This window comes from Microtus oregoni, unplaced genomic scaffold (assembly GCF_018167655.1).
Source record: "Microtus oregoni isolate MIOR12 unplaced genomic scaffold, Mior012 000002F_ref0000024, whole genome shotgun sequence".
In the NCBI taxonomy this organism is placed as follows: domain Eukaryota; kingdom Metazoa; phylum Chordata; class Mammalia; order Rodentia; family Cricetidae; genus Microtus; species Microtus oregoni.
Genome location: NW_024543061.1, coordinates 31,792,001 through 31,818,131, shown reverse-complemented (window position 1 = coordinate 31,818,131; position 26,131 = coordinate 31,792,001). Strand labels below are relative to the sequence as shown.

Below are 26,131 nucleotides of genomic sequence, written 5' to 3'. Positions count from 1 at the left end.
GGTGATGAAGAGATGTTCTAAGCTCAGTTCCATGTTTAGCATAACCTGGACTTAGACTAGGGCACTAGAAAGCTGATTCTAGGGTCAACAGCTTGCCCAAAGCCCCCAGACATCTGCTCATGCCCCTGCTATCCACTGGCATATTCCTGATTCCTGATTCAAGCTCAGCATGTAATAGGTACTTGGCAAATATAAGACGCAGGAGAAAGGTGCTGCTGGAAGACTGTACAACCTTTCTTGGAAGTGGGGCTCTTGGGGCTTCCCAAGGTCATTGTGGAGCATACCCTTGAAGAGGATATTGGGATCTCAGATCCCTTCCTCTCTTCACTTTCTACTTCCTGTCTGCCACAGGTGAGCAACCTCATTTAGCACATACATATACTCCTGCAGATGGCTGCAGGCCCCAGACAGTGGTTCAAATGATTGTTGGCTGAAACCTCCAAAACTGTGAGTCCCAATAGAGATGGACTTCTGTTGTTGTTATGTGTCCATGTGTGTATACACCCATGTGGAGGTGAGGGACAATCTAGATGTTATGCCTCAGACACTATTCACCATGTTTTTAAAGTTTAAGACAAGGTCTCACTTTGGGGCCCTGGCTGGCCTTTTAATTCTAGGAACTCATGTGGAGAGAGTTGGCCTGTAACTCACAGAGATGCACATGCCTCTTTGTCCTCTTCCTCCTATACAGGGTTTCTCCTGATCTGGAATTTATCTAGTAGGCTAGGCTGACTGATCAAGGAACCCCAGGCATTTGCCTGTCTCTGCCTACTCAGCCCCAGGTTAAAATTGAATAATTAAACACTACCTTTCAACTTTTCTTTTCATTTTTTCCCTCCCTCTCTCCTTATGGAACTTATGGAAAATTAGGTTCCATAACTTCATTTTAAACTTTACAAATTGTGCTAGTATTGGATGAGTTTGTGTGGCAAGTTCATTTTGGTGTTACTATGGAGGTGGCTTCCAGGTTCCTGGAACAGCCATCCTTTGTGTCCTGTGTTTATTCCCTGTGTCCAGAACACTCCATGGGCATCTTCTTTTATAACAGTATGGAATAGGGACATTGTGAGAATAGACTAAGGTTATCGTTGGAATCTAAGATATCTACTATTTGAACTATAGCCTTTTCATGTAGGCAAAGAAAAGGGCCACAGGGGCCTTGGGAAACTGAGGCATATTCAAAGGGAGGTTTGATAAAGGGACAGTTTACAGAGCTGTGTGCTAGGACAATAATCAGGGCTGGTACAGCTCTCAAGGATCAGTAACAGAAGGAAAGAGGAGTAATGGAGGTGAGGTGTTGTTAAAGGAACACCCACCCTGAGTGCCATAGCTACAAGAGAGAACTTTCGACAGGGGCTGTGTGCAGAAGAGCACAGTTCCCTTGACATAGGCCTGCCTGTCTCTCCTTTGTCTTTACTGCCTTCTACTGTGTCCTTCCCTGCTATAGTTCAATCAAGAGAGGGAAATCCTGAGTGATGTACTCAGTGGAAGTGGGCCCCCTTCAACCCTAAGTCATAACTGGACAGAAAGAACACCTGAAGAATGGGCAGTGAGAGTACAGTGCTTAGGGCTGAGGGAGCAACTGAGGTCACTGTGCTCTCAGCAATGTTAGGCTCCTCAAGGGCTCTCCTAAGCACTCATTACAATTGTTATGGGTCCCTCTATGCCCCCTCACAGTAGGTGCCCATCACAGTCTTATTTTTATCTAAACCATGAAACTTCCCAACTTAATCAGTCTTTAAATACATTCACAATGCTGTGTAACCATTCCCACCACCATTTCCCTAAACTGAAACTTTCCTCAGTAAGTCCTAACCTCCTTCCCAGTCCTGGTATTCACCATTCTGCTCTTATGGTCTGGATATTCTCTTAGGATTTCTACTGTGAAGAGTCAGTGTGACCACAGCAACTCTTATAAAGGAAAACATTGAACTGGCTTACAGTTCAGAAGTTTAGTCCATGATCATCATGACAGGAAATATGGCGGCATGCAGGCAGACATGGTCCTGGAGAGGTAGCTGAGAATTCTATGTCTGGGTCCTCAGGCAGCAGGAAGAGAAAGTGACTGGGCCTGACCTGAGCATCTGAAACATTGTGTTTATGAGTCAGTGGTCACAAAGATCTGGGGTTTATGATTTGGCAAGGCTAGCTGGCTGGCCAGTGATCCCCAAGGATCCTCATTGTTTAGCTACTTTTCAATTGCTGTAAATAGACAGCATAGCCAAGGAAGCTTATTAAAGAGAACATTTAATTTGTGGGCTTCCTTACAATTTTGGAGAGTGAGTTCATGACCATCATGGCACAGAGCATGGCAGCAGGCAAGCAGGCATGGTGATGGAGCCATTAGCTGAGAGCTCACATCTTGATCCACGAAGTTAGAGGCAAAGAACAAGACTGGGCTTTTGAAACCTCCAAATCCAAACCCACTGACACACTTTCTCTAACAACGACACACCTAATCTTTCCCCATATAGTTCTACCTGCTAGGGACCAAGCATTCAAATACATGAACTACGGGCCATTCTCATTTAAACCAGCACATTCTTGTAACCTCCTCCCCAGGGCTGGGATTACAAGAGTGAATTGCCACACCTCGTTTTTTATACAGGTTCAGGTCCTCATGCTTGTGTAACAAGAACTGTGTGGTTGAGCCATCTCCCCTGCTTCTGGAAGTAGCACTTTTAGCAAGTGATTGAATTGCATTACAAATGCTCTGACTTCAGCAATGCATTAATTAGGTGATGGATTATTGAGAGGAATTTAATTATTATTAATTATTAATATTAAATTAATTATTGGGTGGTGGAAGTTAGGAGGTGGGGCCTACTTTGACTGAAGTAGGTAAATGGTAGTGTGTTCTAGAATGGTATGTTTTCTTTACTTCCTGGCTGCCATGAGGTGACAACACTCTGCCTCATCTCAGGCCCAAAGCTGTAGATCCAACTAACCTCAGACTGAAGCCTCTAAAACTGTGACTGCAAATAAACCTACCCTCCTTTCAGTGGGTTCTCTCAGATGTTTGCCAGTGACCAACAGTCTGAGGAGCACGCTGTGTCTATGGAGCATATTGTCCTTTGTTTCTGGCTTATTTAATTTAGCACAGTGTACATATGCTAGAATTCTCTTCCTCCATTAAGGCTGATATGTGGATAGGCTGCATTGAGTTTATTTGTTGGTGACATATGGTTACTATGATTCATGCTGTGTGAACATAGCTGATTACCCTTGACACTTGGCTTTGAGTCCCTGTGGGGAGATAGGAGAAGTGAAACCATTGATCATGTAGTGTGTCTGTGCTGGAAGTTTTGAGGGTTTCTAAAGGAACCAGTGTGGGCACAAGACATGCCAAGATCAGGTTCTCTGCACAAAGAAGATTTAATTTGCTCCAGAGGGACAAAGAGCAGGGAATAAGAGACAAAGTCTGAAGATAAAGGATGAGTGAGAAGGGGAAAGGAAGAATGGAGATGGGGAAGGGGTATTTGTCCTGGGGGACAAAGGACTGCCTCTGGATAGAGAGGAAACAGACATTGCCCATAGGCACATGGCAGTTTATAAAGGTAAAAGGGGAAACCTTGTGTTAAGACTAGGTGTTTAATTTTGATTGGGCATTCTAATTAGGGTAGCCAAAAGGGGGCTTTTGATTGCTGGACTTCAATGCTTTGATAGCTGGACCTTGGTAGTCAACCTCAGGAGGAGGAAATAGCCAAATAAGGGAATAGATGCTGAGGGCTAGCTTTAGGAATGAAATCTAATGGTTTTTAACAAGGCAGAGGGAAGAGGGGAGAAGGGCAAGGCCTACCAGAGCCACATTTGCCTTTCTGAGGCTGGCTAGAATTCCTTCAGTTTCTATAACAGTTGTACTGTATTCATAATTTTCTCCTTGCATTTTCTCAAATGCTTGGCAAATAATTTAAGGGGGCTGGAAAGATGACTCAGTAGGTAAAGGCACCTGCCACCAAGTCTGAGGACCTGAGTTTGATCCCTGGGACCTACACAATAAAAGAAGAGAACGGACCAAGAAGTTGTCCTCTGACCTGTACATGTGCATACACAAAACAAACAAAGTATTAACCAACTTATGGGAGGAAATATTGACTTTGGATCTTTTTAGGGGATACTGGTCATCATGGTGGAGAAGGCAGCGTAACTCAAAGCAGAATAACTCATCTGAATGTGAGGTGATTGAGTACATTGTATCATCAATCAGAAATCACAGAGGTGGGACTGGAACAAGGTCCTCTGCCAGTCAGTCCTCTTCCTTCATCTAGGCCTTGCCTCTTAAAGGCTCCACAACCTCAACATATCACTACTGGATGCAGATCAAGTGTTCAAACGTGGGAGCCCGTTGGAAATTTCATACTCATAGTGTAACATGTACCATTTATCCCTACCAACTCTTCTCTGCATCTTTGCTAATACTTGTTACTCCCTGTTTTTTTTTTAATTTAGATTTTTTTTATGTCTTTCAGTTATTTGCCTGCGTGTATGTATGTGCCAAGTACTTGCAGAGCTCAGAAGAAGGCATAAGATTCTCTGGAACTGGAATTAGGGATGATTGTAAGATACCATATAGATAGATGCTGAGAGTTGAATCCAAATCCTCTGCAAGAGCAAAAAATGTTATTTAACTAGTAAGCCATCTCTGCAGTACCCTATTTGATTTTGATCATAGCTATCCTGATAGTTAGAAGGTTCTAGCATAGAATTTTGAATGTGATAAAGATGAATAGATGGGTAGTTAGATGCATGGATGGGTGGACAGATGATGGATGGTGTGTGAATGAGTAGAGAAATAGTTGAATGATTGGACAAATGAATGGATGGTGTATGAATGGTAAGCAGGTAGTTGGCTGAATGAATGAATGGGTGGTTGGATGCACAGATGGATAGGTGGGTAGATGGGTGGTTGGCTGGATGGTTGGATGAATGGATAGATAGGTAGATGGACGGTTGACTGGATGAATGGATGGGTGGCTATATGCATGGTTTGTTGTAGAATATTATTTAAAGATGTGTTACATTTATTTATACTGTGGAATATTTTAATGATCCAAAGATATGTTACATTCTTTTGTGCTGCATTTGTTTAACTTTGTGAAGCTGTGTTACCTTACCTGTCTAAAACACCTGATTAGTTTAATAAAGAGCTGGATGGCCAGTAGCTGGGTAGGAGAAAGGATCAGCATGACTGGCAGGCAGAGAAAATAAATAGGAGAAATATGGAAAGAGAAAGAGAGAGGGGGGGATAAGAAAAGGAGGAAAGGAGGACACAAGGGGCCAGCCACCCAGCTATACAACCAGCCACAGAGTAAGAAGTAAAGAAAGGTATAAAGAATAAAAAGAAAGATAAAAGCCTAGAGGCAAAGGTAGTTAGGATAATTTCAGAAAAACTGGCTAGAAATAAGCAAAGCTATGGCTGGGCATTTATAAGAAAGAATAAGCCTCTGTCTGTATGATTTATTTGGGAGCTGGGTGTCGCCCCCCCCCCAAAAATAAAAAACCAAAAGAATAAGAGTAGAAAACAATCAGCTACAGTGATTGGATGGATGGATGGATGGATGGATGGATGGATGGATGGATGGATGACAGCAATGTCTGTTTATTAAAGCAAGATTCCTTGTAGTGGTTTAAATGAGGATGACCCCATAGGGTCATATGTTTGAATGGTTGGTCCCCAGTTAGTGGGACTGTTTGGGAAAGATTAGTAATGTGACCTTGTTGGGGTTGGTGTGACCTTGTTGGTGTTACTGGGGATGTGCTTTCAAATAAAAAAAAAAAACTAACCCCAGGCCCAGTGTCTCTCTCTCTCTCTGCCTGCTGCTTACAGATCAGGATATAAAGCTTGCAGCTACTGCTCCAGCACCATGCCTATCTTGCTTCTCACCATGATTATAGTGTACTGACTTTTAAAACTGTAAGCAAGCTGGATGGTGGTGGTGCACACCTTTAATCCAAGCACCCAGGAGGCAGAGGCAGGTGGATCTCTGTGAGGTTGAGGCCAGCCTGGTCTACAAGAGCTAGTTCCAGGACAGACTCCAAAGCCACAGAGAAACCCTATCTTAAAAACAAACAAAAACCAAAAACCAAAACCAAAAACTGTAAGCAAGCTCCCAGTTAAATGGTTTTTTTTTCTCTTTTAAATAAGAGTTGGTTTGGTCATGGTGTCTCTTCACAGCATTGGAATAGTAACTAAGACACACCTCTTTACAGAAACTCTGGTTGTTGGAATGTGCATTAGGAAATAATGGAGTATTTCTTTTAAGATACTCTATAAAAATTTTCCCTATTTGTTTTAATTAGCAGGATATTTAAATTCTCTCTCTCTCTCTCTCTCTCTCTCTCTCTCTCTCTCTCTCTCTCTCTCTGTGTGTGTGTGTGTGTGTGTTTGCTGGTATGTGTGTGAATGAGTGAATACTTGCTTGTGGAGGCCAGAAGTGAATGCTGAGTTTCACTCTCCATCTTGTTTTTTGAGACAGGGTCTCTAATTGAACCTGGACTTTATCATTTGGCTAGACTAGCTAGTCATTGGGCTTCAGGGATGTGCCTGTCTTGGTCTTTGCCCCTCCTAGTACTGGTGTTACAGATGTGTGCCATCACACCCAGTTTTTATGCAGGTTCTGGGGATTTGAACTGAGATCCTCATACTTGTGCAGCATGTGCTTTACCAACTAAGGCATCTCACCAGCCCCTAGAGTTTTGATGTAACAGAGCTCCTCCGATAAGTCCTTAGCAGCATGGATGCCCGGTGTCGAGGCTCAGGTAGTGAACTGGTGGCTATGCTTTGGGTTGATGTTTAGGGCACAGCTCACCTTATGGAATCTTGGAAATGTAAATACTACCCTGTTGACAGAGCTTTAGCTAAAGCCATCTCTTGAACACACACACACACACACACACACACACACACACACACACACACACAGAGAGAGAGAGAGAGAGAGAGAGAGAGAGAGAGAGAGAGAGAGAGAGAGCTGCTTGTCTTTAAGGTGCTGAAAGCTATGGCTGTGGCCAGCACAGGGCATCTTGTTACATCAGCATCCCAGTGTCTCCTCTCCCCGATCCTTTTCTAGCCAGTACACCAGAATGACTCATAGAGTTCAGGACTAGTCAGTGCTGAAGTGGAAGCTCCAAGAGCTTAAGTTTAATTCTAAAACACTTTGATCTCTATCCCTGTGACCTTGCAGCTTCTCTATAGATCAACCACCTTCCAATAAGACAGAATGGTCAACCTCATCTCCCATGCTTAGCATGCAGATTTGATGTGGTAACTATTAGGCTGTTCCCCAGAGGTGAGTCCACATGGCTTCTTACTGCTGACATGTTAAAATGAGGACTCTGGAAACCAGAAAGCAGAGGGGGAAGAAAACTGGTACTGAGTAGTGGGGCTGTTTTTGTGATAAACTCCGGTCCTCTTATCTTTGCAAGGCAAGCACTTTGCCATCTCCCCTGATCTCACTCTTGACACTGTCTATTTTTGCCCCCTTCTTTTCAGATAGATCTCTGTCCTGGTGCCCCAGGCAGGCGATTCTTGGCTGTCGAATGCATGGAAGATTGAATACACTATTTTTATGTAAATGTGTTTTTATTATCCAAGCAAGAGAAAGCATTACAGGAAATCTGGAAGGGAGAGGGTAAAAAATGACCCATCAGCTTTCCAGGCACAGCTGTGGTCACAGTGTGCCCTCCCTGCTGCTCCTTTTTTTCTGCAGGACCAGGAAATGTGGGCTTCTGCTTTTCTTTAGCAGAAGAAACCACCCCATCCCAGGGCATTAACTCTGGCTGTACTGGGCTTAGAGCTAACGTATTTCAATGTGATAGAATGCTTCGAGGTAGAGTCATGGCTGAGGAATGGAGGCTCATGACAGATAGGCTATACCACAGGTCATTCAAAAGATAAGTTGTGCATAGCCAGCAGTCATTAGGACCAGGATACAAAGTCTGTGTCTGGGTCCCAGCTTTAAGTTACTATCGAGTCACCATAAGAAAATGAACATTTCCCTAAAGGACCAGATTGACCCACTCCCATGCAGTGTTCCAGAGGACTGAGACCATCAGGGGCTGAACCTCATGAAATGTTCTTCGTGCTCTAAATCCCATCCCCGGCACCATGGCCTCCTTCGTCGTCATGTTCTCAGAGTGTGTCTGACTCACAGTGGCATGAAACATCCATACATATGATTCTCACTGTGGTATCCTATTCAGTAAATTTCATGAGACAATCAACACTTTCTTCTAAAACGGGCTTTGTGTCGATGGTTTGGCTACCCATAGGCTGAAGGCATATTTAAGGTGGGCTAGGCTGAGTGGGTAAGAAACGCATATTGAGCTACTTGGTGGGTATATTCAGTTTTTGTCAGGTTTGCTGGGATGTAACCCCACTGTAAGTCAGAGTGTAATTACTCTTCAGTCTGATTCCTTGTGTTGAGCCACGTGGATAGACCTGCCTCTGGGGGAACAGAGCGCAGCCGACTTTAGCTGTGGAATGTCTGTTTAAATGTTTTATGCATATGAAGATGCAGGCTTATGCTTTGGGATGGGTGGGAGAGCCCACAAATGGGCCATAAGAAACAGGAGACTAACAAGTAAATGAATTTTTAATGTCCAGATGAGCTTGCTGGCCACAGGACTAAATTGCAGAGGTCCTCTAGGGTGAAGAGCCGGAAATTGTCAGAGTCAGAGAGGACATTCAAGCCTGGTAGCCCTCATCTCTCTCGGCCCCAGTTCAGCTCTTCATAGCAGGTTTTCCTCTGTGTAAAAATCATTCTTTATTTCAGATTGTATGTGGTAACAGTTTAGAATCCATGCCCTTGGGCCACACGTATTCAGGCTGGGAACACCATGCTCTGTCCCCACTTGGGACCTTGGGTGGGTCACTAGGATCCTGTGAGACTGGGTTCCCTCTCCTCTGGATCAGGGAACTTGCTACCAGCAATCTCATGGTTGGCTGGCTTTGTGCTAAAGTTAATGAATTCACTTTCTCTGGGACTGGCATAAGGATAGAAGACAGGGCATTGCTTCACTTCTGGATCCCCAGGTGGATTCAGTTGGGAGATGGGTGCTGGCAAGAGTAAATCATCCCTAATAGCCTTGATCTGGAGGGCATAGGACAGTAGCCACTTGGGGCTTGCCTCAGCTTCATATGAGTTTGGCATGATAAAATCACTAAGTAAGTTAATCACACTCCTACTTGGAGTGTCAATGTGTTACATTAGGCTATGTAACCTTGACTGTCTCCCTAGGCCTCTCTGAACCTCAGGGTTACTTACCTGCGAAAGGGGCACAGACCCCTTCTAGGTCAGGATGTTGATGCCTATCATATGACTGGCACTCTCAGAACTAGTTTCCTCATGGTAAGATGGGACTCACCTTAGTATCTCCTGCAGCTGTGGGGCCAGCAGGACCTGTGATGAACAGCATCTGGATGTCATCAAACAGAGCCACTCACGTGGTTCTGGGGGTTTGGACCATCCTCTAACATGTGGAGCCCAGGCTGCCTTCCAACTTGCTACGTAGATAACAATGTCTTCAACTTCTGGTCCTTCAACTTCTCCATCCCCAAGTTACAGGCATTCTCAACCTCACCCAGTTTTATGTGGTACTAAGCATAGAACCCCAAGGCTTTGTGCATGCTAGTCAAGCACTCTGTCAAATGAGCTACATCCCCAGTCCTCAAATTGGGTTTCTAAGTCACATCTGCTGCCTCTCCCTGCAGTTGTGACAGAGTGGCGTGTAGGTGATAAATGCTGGCTGCTGGCAGATTGTGGAAGAATTTCATGTGTGTCAGGCTTGACCAGAAACTGAATACCTTGCCACAGTCCCAGGCCATGGGCTGCCATGCAATTAGACAGTGCCCTCAATTACTGGTCTTTTGCCCTTCATGAAGATGGTTGTGAGCCACTGAGTAGTAGGTTGGAGAATCTGATTTTTTAAAAGTGTCATTTGTGTATAGGAACACAAATTTTCCATGATAATGAAAGAGGCTGTGGATTCATTTGTATAGAGGCCAGTTTGTTTATAAGAAACCCTAAGACTTCTGCAAGGTCCCCCACGGAGGCAGGCGAATCCCCAGGCTTCCAGGAGGCAATGACCTTTGATGTTCTTGTCACATTCATCCCAAGACACCCAGACCCTCATGGTGGAGGCTGCACTCTTGAGAGTGTCCCATCTACAACTCTCTCTCTCTCTCTCTCTCTCTCTCTCTCTCTCTCTCTCTCTCTCTCGTAGTTTGGAGCTACTCACAAGACTCTCTAGTAGTTTGGAGCTACTCACAGGACTCAGAGAGGTCATAGGGGTGGTGAAAGAGATCCTCTCACATATCTGAGATCTCCTTATTAGCTCTGCCCCTTTCCTCTGGCTCTTTGTCCAGGAGAGCATTCTCCTTGATTGTGAGCTAACTTTGGGACCCATGCCACCCCCCACCTGACTTCTGCTGCCCCTTACATGAGACAAACCTGCTGGGACATAGTGAATGGACCCTGTGGCTGCTGTTTTCCAGCTCTCCACCCACCCTGACTCTCTTGCCCTTTTTCTCAAAGGTTGGGGTTTGGAGCTACTCACAGGACACAGAGGGGTCGTGGGGTGGTGAAAGAGATCCTCCCACATAGCTGAGATCTCCTTAGTAGCTCTGCCCCTTTCCTCTGGACAGGTTTTTGACACACTCAAGGGACAGGGTTTGTCATAGAAAATATGTCAGATTTTCAAAGTGGGTAGGGAGGAAGCCTTACCACTAGAAAGGAAACAAGGAGACTTGCCAAACTGCTCACTAGTCATATGCTTGCTTACCAGCTGATGGGTCAAGTGGCAGCAGACAAGTGATTATACGGGGCCAGCTGCATGCATGTGCAGATTGCAAGGTCAGAGGCCTGACTCAGAGAAGCAGGGGGAGGAGAAAGGGAGAAATGGGCCAAGAGAGGAGGGAGAAAGGGTAAGGGGAGAAGTAAAGGAGGGGATATAAAAAGGGTGCTGGAGGAAGAAAGGGACAGGATTAGGGGAGGGAAGGAGTGAGAAAGGATGGTGGTGGGTAGAGGTAGCCTCTGCCTATGGTTTAAGAGGGAAAGAATCATTTCTCCTATAGGCACTTGAGTCCTTAACCTTACTGGTTTTGAAGGTAACACCGCTTGTGGCCATCTTTTGTGATCTCTGGGTCAGGCCTGCTTGCCCTTGAACTACAGGAACACCAACTGGAAAACTTGAAGGTTGGTAGTGACTCCATAGTTCCTAGGGCCTGAGGGCATATGACCATTTCATCAGTTATGTGTCTTGATATACCTTTTGGGGGGCTGGGATCTTAGTGCATAACTGTGACTTGGACTGGAACATCTACCACCCCAGGTCTCCTCATGTGGCCTGTGCTCCCTGAGGCATCATGACTGGGTTCCTAGGGTGAGGATTCTGATGGAAAGAAGTATCGGGGAGAATGAGAGAGAAGGCAAGCACGAGACAAAGCTGTATTTGTATTGCCTTACAAAAGAAAACCATAGAAACCTCTAAGATTAAAAATATAAGCCTTTTATTTGGAGATCATTATAGATTCATGTGCATTCAGAAATAATACAGAGATGTCCATGCACTCTGCACTCTGATTCCCTCCGTGGTCACCCCTTACAGAACTATGGTGCCATCTTGCAGTCTCCCCAGTTTTGCTTGTCCTCCCTTGTGTGTGTAGTGTGCAGAGCAACTTTGTCATAGCCACCCCACCATCACGACACAACATTCCAGAAGCACAAAACTGCCTCTAACAGCTGTATTTGTGTCTTTCCTGCCTCCTGTCCTGCAACTGCTGATCTGTCCCCCCTTTTTATAATGTTGTCATTTTAAAAATGATACCTAGATGAGATTATGTGATGTGTACTTTGTGGTGTTGGACTCTTACTGTGCATGATGTCCTCAGGCTCATCTGAATTGTGTGTGTCACTACACTCATTTTTAGGTATCCATGGGAAATTAGTTAAGATACACTTTGGTTACAAAAAGGTCCCTTGTATATATTTCATAGGCCTGGTATAGAACCCACCTGTTGCCTCCTGCTTCCTTCAAGTCAGCTCTAGATGACTCAGAATGCAGTGACTGTCTTCGTTAAGATTTCTATTGCAGTGAAGAGATTCCCATCACCACAGCAACTCTTTTAAATATCATTTAATTGGGGTGGCTTACAGTTTCAAAGGTTTAGTCCATTGTCGTCATGGTACAACATGGTGGCATGCAGGCCGACATGGAGCTGGAGAAGTAGTTGAGTGTTGTACATATTGACTCTCAGGCAATAGGAAGTGATTTGAGACACTGGGAAATATCTTGAGCATTTATAAAACCTCGAAGCCTGCCTCCACAGTGACACACTTCCTCCAACATGACTACACTTACTCCAACAAGGCCACACCTCCTAATAGTGCCACCTCCTTTGAGGGCCATTTTCTTTCAAACAACTGTAGTGACAAATGTGATAAACTTGTTTTACTATGCCATGTTTAGGGAAGGGCAAGAAAGAACAGTCAATGTGTTTGCTTGTGTGACTGATCCGGTTACTCTGCAACCTCACTGGCTTTCTATATGATGCCGGTTTTCACACTGAGACTGCAGTGGCACATTCTTGCATGGTCCATGGTTTTTCTGGAATGGCTGACAATGCTGAGCATTTCGTGTGCTTATTTGGCATCTGTGTGTCTCTTAAACTGCCTGTTCATGTCTTTTTGCTCATTTCTCAGTTGGGTTTCACGTAGTCTTTCTATGTTTTAGATACAACTTCTTTGTGAGATATGTGGCTTAGAAATATTTTCCCCAGTCAAACCTTGTGTTTTCATCTTCTTTGTAGTATCTTTCATTAAGAAATGGATCATGAGATTAAGTAAAATATTTCAGACTTTAAAATTTTACAAAAACAGGCTGGGTATGATGGTGTACACCTTTAATCTTAGCACTAGGGAGGCAGAGGCAGGCAGATTTGTGTGAGTTGGAGAGGCCAACCAGAGCTACCCAGAGAAACCCTGTCTCAAATAAAGTAACATAAAACTTTATAAAAACAAATAGAAAAAAACCTTGGATTTGCATTTAAGAGTTTTTAGATACCAAGGGTATATCCCACCGGAGGAGTGACAACCATGGTCTGAATATGGTAGGACTCCACAGGTTATTTAAATATGGAGTTCTGGGGGTCAGCCAAAAATGGCCTAGTGTATGTCTGTTTCTAAGAGTTTCTTCCCTTTCTAAGGATTAAGAATATACTCATGACAAACCAGCTTGGGGCCTGGGATGGTTGGACAAGCAACTCTGACACCAAGCTCCAGATGTGACTCTGATGGAATGGTGGAGAGCTGAAGGGACACCAGATGAGAGTGTAGGAGGTATAGCCTTTGGGTGGTGTCCTGTGACTCACAAGGAGGTCCACTCCACATGGCCTGCGAGATGCTGTGGTCTGTTCTCTGTTGTCTCACTGGCTGTGCTGCTCCTCAGTCCCTCGGAATTACTTCTGCACTGCAGCCACACAGACTAGTTTGTCATTTGCTCAAAACAGCCTACTGCCTCTGTCTTAGCTCTTTCTGTTCTCTGTTCCTGAGAATGTCTTACTGTCCTCTGTAGGCTTATCAGGATGTCACCTGGTTCAGACCCTCCTGCTTCACCTCGAGGCTGCATCAGCTTATTATTTTCTTCCTCTGTGACTAGGTCCACCACAGAATTTCAGAGTTGCGCATTTATCTGTTTCTCCAAGAGTGAGCTGCACCTAGGTATCTTCACAGCCAGCACACAGCAAGCTCTCACTACATGCCTGTGAGGTTTGGGGTGTAGTACAAGGCACTATTAAAATGCAAGTCTCTATTAGCGATAAGAATGGTTGCAGTAATTACCTTATGATCTTGGTCTCCCAGAGGCTGGTGGTTTGTTTATAGGGCTCCTGTCTGCCTGAAGGGCCTCTTGCGTGCTGGTTAGAAATGGATGCTGATTACAGACAATTGGATTCGTGTCTGAGCAGAGTTTTTGTTTCTCTGTTCCATTCAAATGTGTAGAATGAAGGTTAGGCTCTGTTCAACCCATTATGGTGATGTTCATAAACTGAAATTTGTCCTTGGAGTTTCTTGTACACAGGCCCTCCATTCTACCCCTGTTCTTAAGCATTGTCCTCTGAGACACACCTATCTTGACCCTTCTTTGTGGCAGCTATGATAAGTAGCAATGATCAGGGTTTGAGTTTAGCAGTGTTTTAGCAAGGGTAGAGGGCACATAGTTAGCACAAGGAGAACCTGTTTATGCTATGGTAGTTTGGGATGTGTGTTGAGTGAGAAAGGACCTAAGAGGGGCAAGGTCACAGAAGGAGTATGTACTTTGTCAGTGGGAGGAAGACCTGACAAAGGTATGCGGGTCATGGAGAGGGGGCTGTGCACTTTATCAGTAAAGGTAAAGGACCTAAGAGAAGTGTGGGAGTCACAGAGGGGTTGTGTGTATGTCATTAGGAGGTCATGGAAAAAGCATGTATGCCATTGGTGGAAGGAAGATCTGGCAGAAGCATGGGGGTGTATGCACTAGATCAGTGGGAAGTTACAGATGGGTGTGTGTGCCTTAAGTAAGTGGTCATGGAGGGGTGTGTGTGCCATCAGTAGTGGGTAATGGAGGGAGGTGTGTACCATCAGTAGGAGGTCGTGTGTGTGTGCGCGTGTGTGTATGTCATTTGTGGGAAGTCACAGAGGGGTGTATGTGCCATCAATGGGAAATCATGGAGGATATATGTGTGTCATTAGTGGAAGGCCATGGAGGGTGTGTAGGGCATCAATAGGAGATCGTGGAGGGGTGTGTGGGTCATCAGTGGGAATACGAGAGTCATCAATGGGAGGTCATTAGTGGGAGATCACAGAAGAAGTCATGGAAGCACTTATCCCTGCTCCACTTGCCCACCCTCTCCTTCACTTGGCTGACAGGCTGACTCTCCACATTAGAGGCCAGTGTGAGCATAAAGTGAAGGGAGGGCTTTCTGTCTTCTAGAATAGGTAGCCTGGGAGTGATGGTTACTCAGCCAGCACATAGGCAGCCAGGACCCAGCCTCTCAGGGGGAACAACCCCTGTAAGTGGGGTCTTAGCATTTGCATGGCCAAAAGCATAAAGGTGTTCCCGCAGAAACACAGCTTCAGTTTGCTTTTCTATCCCCCAAAACACTGAGTTTCTAACGTATCTGGGTCAAGAAGGACATTGCAACTGGAAGGTGAGGATGGGCCCAGTGTCAGCCCTGGGTCCAAACACTCAGATTCAAGATTGAATAAACTTGATCAACAGCCAGGGAACCCTGCTTGTCTTGCAAGTAAGAGAGACAACACTTGACTCGCCTTTCCTTCTGTTAGCAGGGCTGTTAGGGGCAGAGCCAAAGCTTTGGAACCCAAAAAAATGAGTCGGGCCACTCATTCTCCATAGGACAAACAAGAAACAGCGAAAAGGATAGTAAATGGGTTTCCTAAATGTGACTATACTGGGACAGGTGACAAAGAGATCCAATAACCACCTTCCTCTCAAGTCCATCTTCAGGGACCTGACATGAGGTTTAGTTTTAAGCAGAGGGCCAAGATGGTCAAGAAACCCCGGTCAAGGTGTGGATTCACCCATTGCTGACCCATCACTGGGCTCCAGTCTCCTGCAGGTTGGTCTGACAAGTTGTCTACAACTCAGACTTGCAATGTTGCTCTAGGGTGATTTCTGGGGGAAATCTAATTCCTGAGGCCCATTGTCTGAAGAGTCTGTTAGCTGGAGGGGAGGGACACAAGTGTCTCTGTAGAGTATCTTCAGCTCCTTCCAGATGGTTCTGTTATTCTTCACCTCCATCCTCCAGAGCCTGTCTCTTCAGCAGCTCCAGTGGCTACAGGCTTGTAGTAGAAAGAGACCTCCTCTTTAACTAAGTCCATAAACTAAGTCCAAGTCTGCTCTGACTCTTACTGGGAAGACTGACCATTTTCTCAAAGGGCATGACAGTTTGGAGCATGTACTTTGAAGCTCAATAAATGTTTGAGATAGGTTCAAAGCTTGCTTTGTCATCTAAGTCTTCTGTGACTGTGGGCAGCCACACAACCTTTCTGGGCCTGCTTCCACACTTATGGAGTGAGGCAAATGATAGTGCTTTTACTTGAAAGATTTTGTTTATAAGATGAAAGGCATTGATAAATGAACTCTTAAACTACAACTGACACACTACCAGTGTCACCTGCTCCTCTCACTGTGATCACATTGAGCCTTGATAGGATTTGGATGTGGGGGTGGGGTTCAAGAGGATACTGAGATGGATACCTGAGAAATAAGGAGTTCATTGGAAGAGTTATTAGTGTCATAGGTAAACAGACAGAGACAACAGCATGGTGGGGACTCTGAAGAGAACCAGAGTCCACGGTAACTCAGTTCTCAGAGAAGAGACCCTGACACCAGCATGTGTGTTAGCCAGGCACTCACAGGCAGTGCCTCTGTAGGGTCCCAATAGTGTCTGTGAAAGAGAGAAGGAAGGTTGCTTATGAACAGCAGCTGAATTCTAACATGACCTATCTCAAGAGGTGCCAGGCTCCACGAGCTGGGCTACGGTTACTTAGTGTCTTCAGGAGTAGAGGAGGGGTTCAGTCCCATGTGCACATCCAGCTGGAAGCAAGGCAGTTGGGGAATGGTCAGGAGCTAGAGGGTAGCTGCTGGGAGATATCCCAGGCAGGCATGGAGGGAAGTGGAAGCGGTTCCAGTTGTGGATTGCACAAAAGCACTTAGGAGAAAGGTACAGAGAAGTGTGGATTTGTTCCTAGGCAAAGAGAGTCGCTGAAATGGGAGACGAAACAGGCCAGTGCCTTGGTTGCAAGCTCTGCAGACTGATCTGTTGCAATGGCTTCAGTGGACTGAGGCAGCCAGTGCCCTGGCTTGGAAGCCTTCGTGGGTGGCTGTGAACTTGAATGTCTACCATACACAGGCTCATGCACTAAAGTGGGTCCCCAGGGTGGTGCTATTTATGCATGTAGTAGAACCTTTAAGAGGTGAAGCCTGGTAAGAGGTACTTAAGACATTGGAAGTGTGTCACTGAAGGTGCCTGTGGGACTCTGGTTTCTTCTTGTGTAGCAATTTCTTCCATGTCAAAACATTCCATCCTTGAGGGGGGCTCCCAAGATTTAAAAAGTAAACAGTTTTCTGCGTTTTGGAAAGCTACAACTCACACGATTCATGAGGTCTCCACCCTAAGGCCAGAGCACAGCAAACTGCTGTTGAGAGTGTCTTGAGGTGAATCTCAGACTTGTGGAGATGCATGCCTGCATGCACAGAGCTCTAGGGATGCAGCTTCCGTGAATTCACCTGTGTTGAGGTGGGCCTTTTGGTGATGTAGCTGCATTAAGTTGTTCCTGCTCCTGTAATTAACCCCAGTGAAATCAAGGGTTTGCTAAGTTGAACTGTGGTAAAAGTGTTACTTTGATCTGTCATCCGTTCCCAATATCTGGAGCACAGACATTGTGTCCCTTGACTTTGATCTGTCATCACTTCCTAATGTGCGATGCGTAGACTCTGCGCCATGTGTCCTGAGGAGAGATCTCACAACACTTCTCTTCTCTTTTGTTTCCTGGCTTCCACCATGATGTGCTCAGGCTCAGAGGCAGTGATTCTGCCCATTTTTGCAGTGGAGCCCTCCAAACAAGGAGTCAAATAAACCCTTACTCTCTACTAGCTGATTGTTTTGGGTCCTGTGTGATTGGGATGGAGAGACTAACAGGGGGATAAGCGAGGGGAAGGGCAGAGAGATATGTACCTGAGTGAGTGGATGTGTGGATATATGGATAGTGGTGGGAAAAGGGAGGGATAGATGAGCAAATGAGTGAATGGGTGAATCATGGGTGCATTCAATTCAGCAAGCATATTCTTCCACCTATGTTTAGATGTGACGGGGAAGGTGGGTCCCTGGCTATTTGGTCGAAGATCTTTGTTATGAAGTACTTATCCTTTTCAGTCAGTTGGGGATTTGGGATCTCCTTTCCTGTTGGATGTCTCCTCTGGTGTTTGTGGCTTGGGATTTGCAGTTTCAGATAGGTTCCATCTCAGCTGAACTTTACATCCTGACAGATCTCCTGCAGGCAAAGCTGGTATGCTGGACGTTAGGCAGTGGTAGTCACCTGCGTCAGGCCAGTCTCACTCTGTGGGGCCTTCCATAGTGACTCATGCTCCATCAGAGTGGCCTGCCTAGATTTGGGCTGAGGATAGGGGATCCTTTAGGAGTGGGAGGACACTCAGTCCTAGCTGGAGATTCAGCTTTTAAAGTAACTGCAAAGTAGGCAAGTTATGGAAATGCCGAAGAGCCCACTTTCCCAGCCTTTTCCCACCAGCATGACTCCTTTCCAGGTGTTGGGTATTTTCAGCTGCTGTAAATACCACTTTTGGTCAGATTTTCATCTCTGGTAATGATCGTCTGTGTACAGATATTCTACTGAGCCTTCCTTGATCACAGTTCATGTCTATGAAAAGATCTCTTCCACACTCAAGCTTTGGGGGTATTTACAGGGCTTGCATCCTGATTTAGGCCTGGTACCAGGCCCAGTGAGGATGGAGTTGGCTGGCCCTGCCCTCAGGATGTCAGCATGCCATGGAAGATGATGCTTATGTTACTGGACACAACAGGATTTCAGGACGTGCTGAGTGCAATTAAGGGAGATTTGCAGAAGTGAAAGCTTTGAGTGTGAAACATCCTTTGGCACGGAGTGTCTGGGAGTGGAGTTGTTGCAATGGAAGGACAGCTTTGGCTCAAATCTAGATGGAAGGAAGGGAAAGGGGGAGATGCACAAAAGCCTGGCAGAGTAGCCAGCAGGTACAGAGGCCCTGGTAAGGAATGTGTCCAGTATGAGATCTGCCAGAAGCATCAGGACAACAGGGAGGGGGTTCTGAGATGGGGCAGGTAGACAGAAGGCTCAAGGAGGTGACTATGGGACAGCAGAGAAAAGGAAAGTGTGCCTGTCCAGGTGGGGAGGGTGTCCTCATGTATTTGCTCACAGAGCTGAGATTGGATTTCCAGGATAAGATCTCACTTACGAGTAAGGCTCCATCCAGGTCTCTGATGTGTTGAACACGACTGGCCCCTATCCGTCTTTCTTGGCCTACACCTGTCATTCTAACAGTTCTTGCTTCTCTTCAAAGCACCTCACACATACCCAGGGGCCAGGCTCCGTCCCCAAAATGTGAAGACCTCTAGCCTAGATATTGTGATCTTGGGCTGTGAGATCGACTTTGACCACTAGGGTACATGAACATTTGGTGTCTTGGAGACTTGGCTTAGATGTGGGCTAGGTCACTAACTGGAGGAGGCCCATCCTTGGAGCTGAGCAAGCCTCCCTTTCCCCACTGTATAGCCTGTCAGGGACTCCATTGAGCCCGGAGCAGCTCACGCCTCTGAAAGCTCCTGGCCAGGGGCTAGTGCAGTGTTACTTTCATTCCCATCAAGGAGCAAGGTAGGGTGGAGAATAGAGGATGAGCTTGCTCCCCTGGTGAATGATTCATGAACATAGGCAGCTGCTTAAAGACACATTAAGGACAAAATTGGAATAATCTTGTGGAAAAAAATAAAACCTCCCCAAACAAGTCCCAGTTCCCAGAAATGCATTGGCTGTGTGAACTTAGCCCCCAGAAACAGTTTTGCCTGGGGTACTACTCTCTATACTTGGGGAGGACCCCTAGTGGCTGCCTGGTGCTCAGGGCTGGGCTTCTGGTTAAAGCAGCTGCGGGAACCTTAGAGGAGTTGTGGCCATCCTCTGTCCCTGTGGGGCAGCCAGGGACAAAGCACAGCCCTCTGCCAGGAGTGAGACGAGACCTGCTAAGCAGTGTGGAACAGCCCAGGAGATATACAAGGCAGAACTGAGTAATGGTGGGAGAGCCCATTGCCCACTGACTCCACTGCAGGGTACCAACAAGAGGCTGCTACCACCTTGGGGCAGGAGCCCTGCTGCAGATCTGCCCTGAAAAGGAATAGAGGGAAACATACCCGGACAGAGAGTTGGCATTGAAGAGGAATCCCATCAGAAGTTGCAGATGTCTCTCCTTGGAGAATGGATTGCGGGTAGGCCAGCATGCTACCCAGCAGCTAGGATACTCGGACATAGAACGTTTGCTCTAAGATACCTCTGTTTTCCTGAGCCCTCAGGTAACCTCTTCCTCTTGGGATACATTTCCCCACATAGATTCCCTACTGATTGTAGGATTACAGCCTTTGTCGTAGGATGTAACAACCATTGTTGGAAATAAAATTAAAAAAAAAACTCAAGAGATCAGTGAAAATGAAACAGTTTTTAATAAACATCTGCAGAAAGGATGCAACTTAAAGAGAAACAAAAATAGCTGGCATACCCTGATTGTGAGTAATTCCTGTCCTCTTCTCCCATAGGCCCAGACTTGCTCAAACTCCCCATCTTATTGGTTTAGGAGACAGCCTTATCTAATGAGTATCCCAGGACTTGAAAGAGTTTCTTTTTTTGATCAGACTGCCTATAACTCTCCAGCTCTTAGAGTTCTGAGACAAGCAGCTGCCTGCTAAGGGAGAGATGGGCCTAGCACCTCCTGCTATCTGTCACTGATGAAGAACGCTAAGCATACTTCATACTGAAAACGGACTGTAACTACTTACGTCTTATCCCATGAGGTGGTTGTCTCACGCAGGTAATAATCTCTCTGGTAGTGGACATCATCAGGTTGTTCTTTCATCCATTCTCATTCTTTGTGCTTTCATAATAGTGTTCAGTGAGGTGCCTCCATATGTCATTTGGTCCAACTCATCTCTGGAGAGCTTTTGACACCCAGGTGATAAGAGGTCAGGAGATCACAGGAAGCTCTCTGAGAAGGCATCTTATGAGTGGAGGCTTGAAAGAGCAGCAGGCACTAGCTGCCTTCCAGAAGAGTGGAGAATGTTCTAGGAGAGTAAACTCTGGCAATGTCCAGGGCCATCCTACAGTGTAGCGAGGTGGGACCCAGGTATGCCCTCACAGAAGCCGGGCCACATCTGAGTGGGGACATGAGAAAGCAAAGACCCAGAGAAAGCTAGAATGGCAATGTGTCTCCAGCCTGGTCTTCCTGGCTGTGGTGGAGATGTGGCAGACAAAGACATGGAGGGGTAGAGCAGAAGTCTGTTTTGAGGCTTGAGACTGAGGGATAAATTCGTATGGGGGAACTGTGGCATGTGGATCTCCTGGTGGGAACTGTGGAGTCAAGTGCTGGAGTTGGCTAAAGGCGACGTGAATGGGTCCAGTGGTGAACAATCCCAGAGAGCAGGGCTGCCCATCAGTGACTGTGGTGACCTGACAAGTGCCTCCTCCTGTTCATTGGCGATGAACAGAACTGTGGGCCGGCCGAACGTTGTATCTAGCCCCAAGGCCAATGTAGAAATCTAATTTCAAAGCAAAGTATTGGGAGGCTTGGATGCAGGGAGTGGGGTAGGGGCTGGGGCAGAGCTCTGATGTATGGACTAGTGTCTTTGTAAAAGAAACCATCACAGAGAGCCCTGGTGCCTTTGGTCATGCAAGGGCTGAGGTAGAAGGCACCACCTCCATCTGTGAACCAGAAAGCAGGCTTTTGACACACACTGGATCTGCTGACCACTTGATTCAGCCTTGCAGCTTTCAGAACTGGGTACAGAGAGTTGCCCTCATTTGTAAGCCATCCAACTTATAGCATCATGTTAGAGAGCACAAATGGACAGACACACACAGTGAGCCAGTAGCCTGGAGAAGGTCTTAGCCCCTCCTTTTAGGAGGAATGTTGGAGATTTTTGTGGGCAGGCTTTAATCTACACTGGTTTCAGAGCCTTCCTGAGAACAACCAGATTCTGCAGCTGGAGGGCACATTTAAGGAAAAAGACTTGCCCAAGGTCATACTGGAAGGGGTTTGGACTAGAGCCCAAGCTCTGGGCTGCTGCCCAGGAGCCTTTGGCCCATGGCACATAATGATACTAATAATAGCTGATTGGACACATGCTATATTCAGGCAGCTTGTAGTCATCTAATGAAGTAAGGGTGTGTTTTACAAATGAAGAAATGGAGGTACAGAGAGGTTAAGTAACTTGTGTAGAGTCACCCAGCTGCTAAAGTAGTCAGGCCAGAATTTAAAGCCATTGGTTATTGTGGGCAGCTCCTGAGGCCTATGGGTAGCTGAGAACAAGTGCATGTTCAAATAGAGATCACATTAGGTAGTGAGGGAAGGGGTAGGAAGTTTGAGTATGAGAAGGGGCGTTCCCCCAACTCAGGTGTACTTCTCTTGCTGAGAAGGGTCACTGGAAACCTGAAGACATAAAGACATCCTGTGGATGTGGTCAGGAAGGATTCAGGAGGAAGGAATGGAAAGATCAAAGGGCCTTGAGACAAGAGTGGCCCAGAATTTAAGGGAGGTAGGCAGCCCAAGGTAACGTTGAGGGGGTCATAGATAAACCCAGGTCCTGTTTAGGTTACAAGTACATGAGGGGCAGCCATGAGGTTGCTAAGGAAAGGAGAGCCAGAAGGAGTCATCACCTGTGAGTGCAGAGCAGCTATGGGAGGGAGACAGTACAGTTATTAGAGGGGTCGTGGGACAGTAGAGTGTGGGAGGGCTGACTGTGTGGCTGTGCAGGGAAGGTGATGTTAGCTTATGGTGATAACACTAGCCTCTGCCTGGCCCATAGGACAAAGCCTTCCCGTGAGCCCCCCAGGACACCACACTGTCCAACCACAGTGTGTTGGCACACATCTTGGTCCCTCGCCTGGCTCTCAGAGCAGTGTATACAAAAGTTTGATTCAGGTGCAGGTACTAACGAGTCCAGAATGCTCAGGGCCCACTGGGAGTATGGACTTCGGGTCTGGAGATGGGAGAAGCCTGGTGTCTCCTGCACACATCACACATAGCACACTGACAGTAAGGGCCCAGGGTCATGGGCACTTAGTATGTGCTTGGACACAGGGTGTGTACCATCCCCTCTGCCCCTCCTAGATAACGAACAGGTGAGATGCAAAGTATTTGGGGAGCCATGCAGGTGACCATCCAACTAAACGTCTGTACCAATAGACATGTCCCTGTCCTCGTTTGTCTATAGACACTGAGCAGAGGCAGCTTCCTCTGAGGACCCACAGGATATTTGGTCTGAGATCCTGTGTTCTAGGGCTGCCATACTTCATTTGCACCCAGAGAGATCCTTATGTACTAGCATAGCAGCTGCCCAAAGTTCTACATTAGGAGGGCTGTGGAGCTGGAAAGTCTACATTTTTGTGAGTTCCCCAGGTGATGCTACTGTTGCTGTTTCCCAGATCACACTAAGAAGCATCTGCCTACAACTGGACTGGGACTGAACGAGCATGGGATCAAACCGGACCCTCTGAATGTGGCTGACAGTTGGGGCAGACTGAGAAGCCAATGATGATGGCACTGGGATTTGTTTCTACTGCATGTACTGGCTTTTTGGGAACCTGTTCTATTTGGATGGAGTGGAGAGGGCCTTGGACTTCCCACAGGGCAGGGTACCCTGCCCTCTTTTAGGACTGGAGGGGGAGGGGGCAGGGTGAGTGGGGGAGCAGGAGGGAAATGGGAGGAGGGGAGGAAGTGGAAATTTTGAATGGTATTATTTATAAAGCAATAAAAAAAAAAGCATCGGCCTAGACCAACCTCAAGGGTGATAATTGGAGAAACCAAGGTTCCAAGTAATAGGACCCACTCAAAGTCCAGACCTATTGACGTTTAGACCCCAGTGATCAAGAACAAGCCTGAACAAGGCTTCTGGAGTTTTCCAAGGCCCTCTGTTGTCAGAGACAAGACAAATTTACTCTTTCAGGAGCCATCTTTCCCAGGAGCCCAAGGCCCCTCTGTCAAGCAGGATAAGGCTATGCTAAGTCAGGTCTCAGTGGCAGGCATTAGAGCTGAGTCAGGCCCTGGGGTGCCTCCCTCTGGGACATTAACAACTGCTGGTGCCCTGTGGTGGTGAGGGGCTGAGCTCAGGTAGGTCTGCTTCTAAGCAAGGTCTTGTTCAGCCTGTGGAGGGGACATAGGCTGGGCCACTCAGTGTGGTTACGGCACACTAAACACTGTCAACCATGTGGCCATCTCAAGGGAGCACTGAGTTGGGTTTCAAGGTGACTGACTGATCCAGGACTGAAAGGGAAGGGCCTTGGAAGTTTTCCAAGGTTTCTTAATACCAGTGACACCTTGAAGAACTAAAAGCAAAGTAAAGAGCTAGAGAGAGGTCCCAGTGCAGGCAGTTTGCAGGCCCCGGGTCTTTCAGAGCCATCCTGTGAAGTCACCTACTGCAAGAACTCAAATGCAGGGGTTCTTCCCAGGCTTTGCCTGCAAGCTCAAGGAAGGGACTTGCTCTCAAATTAGTGTGCACAGGGGACACAATGTCACTGCCATGTCCTCTATAGTATCACCTGCTCTGAGCAGACTGCCTGGGTTTGGGGTCCTGTGACATCACCTCCTGACCATGCTACTTCAAGCAACTCTTCTTTAACCTACACAAAGGGGACAGTGGCAGTCCCACCTCTCAGAATGACCCTGTGTAGGGGAAATGAGGCAGGTGGCTTAGACACTTTGGGGACATCAGCAGCTTTGAGTCAGAGGTCTATCACCACAGCTTTATTCTACTCTATTGCTATACTTCTGTTCACTCTAGGTAGCACATGTTATCCTTCAGAGAACTGCTTTTACCATGTCACCCTTGCTCAGGAATCTGCTTCCACTTCCTGTTGCTTGTGCACACCAAGTCCCCCATACCTTTCTTTCCCAACTTTCTTTGATCCGGGTTGGCATATACAGCATGGCCGTTCTCACCCCTTTCCTTCATTTGATAACTGGTGAACAGACTCCCCTGTGTGCCAGCCCTGCTCTGGTACCTCCTGGCCACTATGGTACCTGTCCCCCAGCCCTTGATTTACCCTTTACCACAACTAGCTGGATGACGAGAGCCCACTGTCTTCAGAAAGTTTACCTAAGGTAGGAAGGAAGGAGGGAGAGAAGGAAGGGATGAATGAAGAAATCACTTTTGTATGAAGGGTTCTACCTACTCTATGCTGAGGTGTGTAGGACTGGCTCAGCCTAGTTGTTATACCTGGAGCTCAGACCAGGCGTCTGGAAAACTCGAGATAGTATAGTATGTTCCTGTTCTCCTGGTGGTAGTGACTTCTTGTGATTCTTCCAGGAGCCTCTTAGACTGTACCCTAATCCGGAGACCCAGGGCACTTCCTCTGCCTGGGCCCTTCCAGGAGTTTCACACAGGGAACTTTTAAGGCAGCTGTTATGGTTTGGAACTTGCATGTACCCCTCAAAAGCCTATGTGTTATAAACTCGGTCCCTAGCTTGTGACACTAATGGAAGGTAGTCGAATCTTTAAGAGATGGGGCCTAGTGGACGGAAGTGGTGTTTCTATGGTGTGCCCTTAGTTCCTGGCCTCTATAGGATGTTTTTTTGCTGTGTGTTTCCACTGCGGTATGCTGAGCTGCCACAGGCCAAAGCAGCAGGGCTTAGCAACCAGGGCTGAACCCTCTGAAACTGAACTATGGCATCACAAAGCCTTCTCACAGTCAGTCCAGGAGGAGGTGAGGCAGGAGAAGTACAAGTGCTGTGGTCCTTTCTTCAAGTCACACGGGCTTCTTACAGGGTCTCAAACTGGCCACCTCAGCCTTCACAGCAGGACTGCCCTCACCATTAGGGCTCATGTGACCTGGACGAGCCTATTCTTCCTCAGTTCCACTGACTCAGGAAAGTTTTTTTAAGCACCCAGAACACCTGGGGAAGTCAGTACTCTGCTGGACTCTAGAGGCCAGCAGCCCAGCTGATGTCTAATGTTATGTGATAAACACCAAGAGGGAAGGCTCTACCCAACCAAGATGACGATGTCGAAGAAGAGACAGAAAGGTTTGCTGGAGAGGGTCCGGTGCCTTGACAGGTTTTGGACTCCAGGAATTCAATGGGGAGAGGTGGGGAGTGTGACAGGACAGAGTCTGAGTCCATGAATATATGCTCATGGAAGGAACTGGGAGCCTGAATGACTGCAGCATTTGTGGTCTGGTGAAGAACCAGACCTTGTTACCCCAAACCCACAGATATGACAAAGGTCACTTTCAAAGCAGAACTAGCCTGGTGACCACACAGCTTTCTGCTTCCCGGGAGGCTGGTGTGAGGACAGACTGAGCAGAGAGCTGTTAGCTGTACTTCTGCT

At 46.7% G+C, this 26,131-nt stretch overlaps 1 protein-coding gene and 1 long non-coding RNA gene across 5 annotated transcripts in view; one reads left to right on the top strand and one right to left on the bottom strand.

Annotated features, from left to right (window-relative positions):
* Positions 1–26,131, top strand: part of Iqsec1 (IQ motif and Sec7 domain ArfGEF 1) — a 325,272-nt gene that overhangs the window by 78,227 nt on the left and 220,914 nt on the right. The gene's annotated exons all lie outside the window — the stretch shown is intronic.
* On the bottom strand, positions 8,669–10,622 carry LOC121439699. The gene is made up of 3 exons (XR_005973283.1): positions 10,558–10,622; positions 9,367–9,505; positions 8,669–8,747 (listed from the first exon to the last, which is right to left on the bottom strand). It is a non-coding gene; the product is annotated as an uncharacterized LOC121439699 (long non-coding RNA).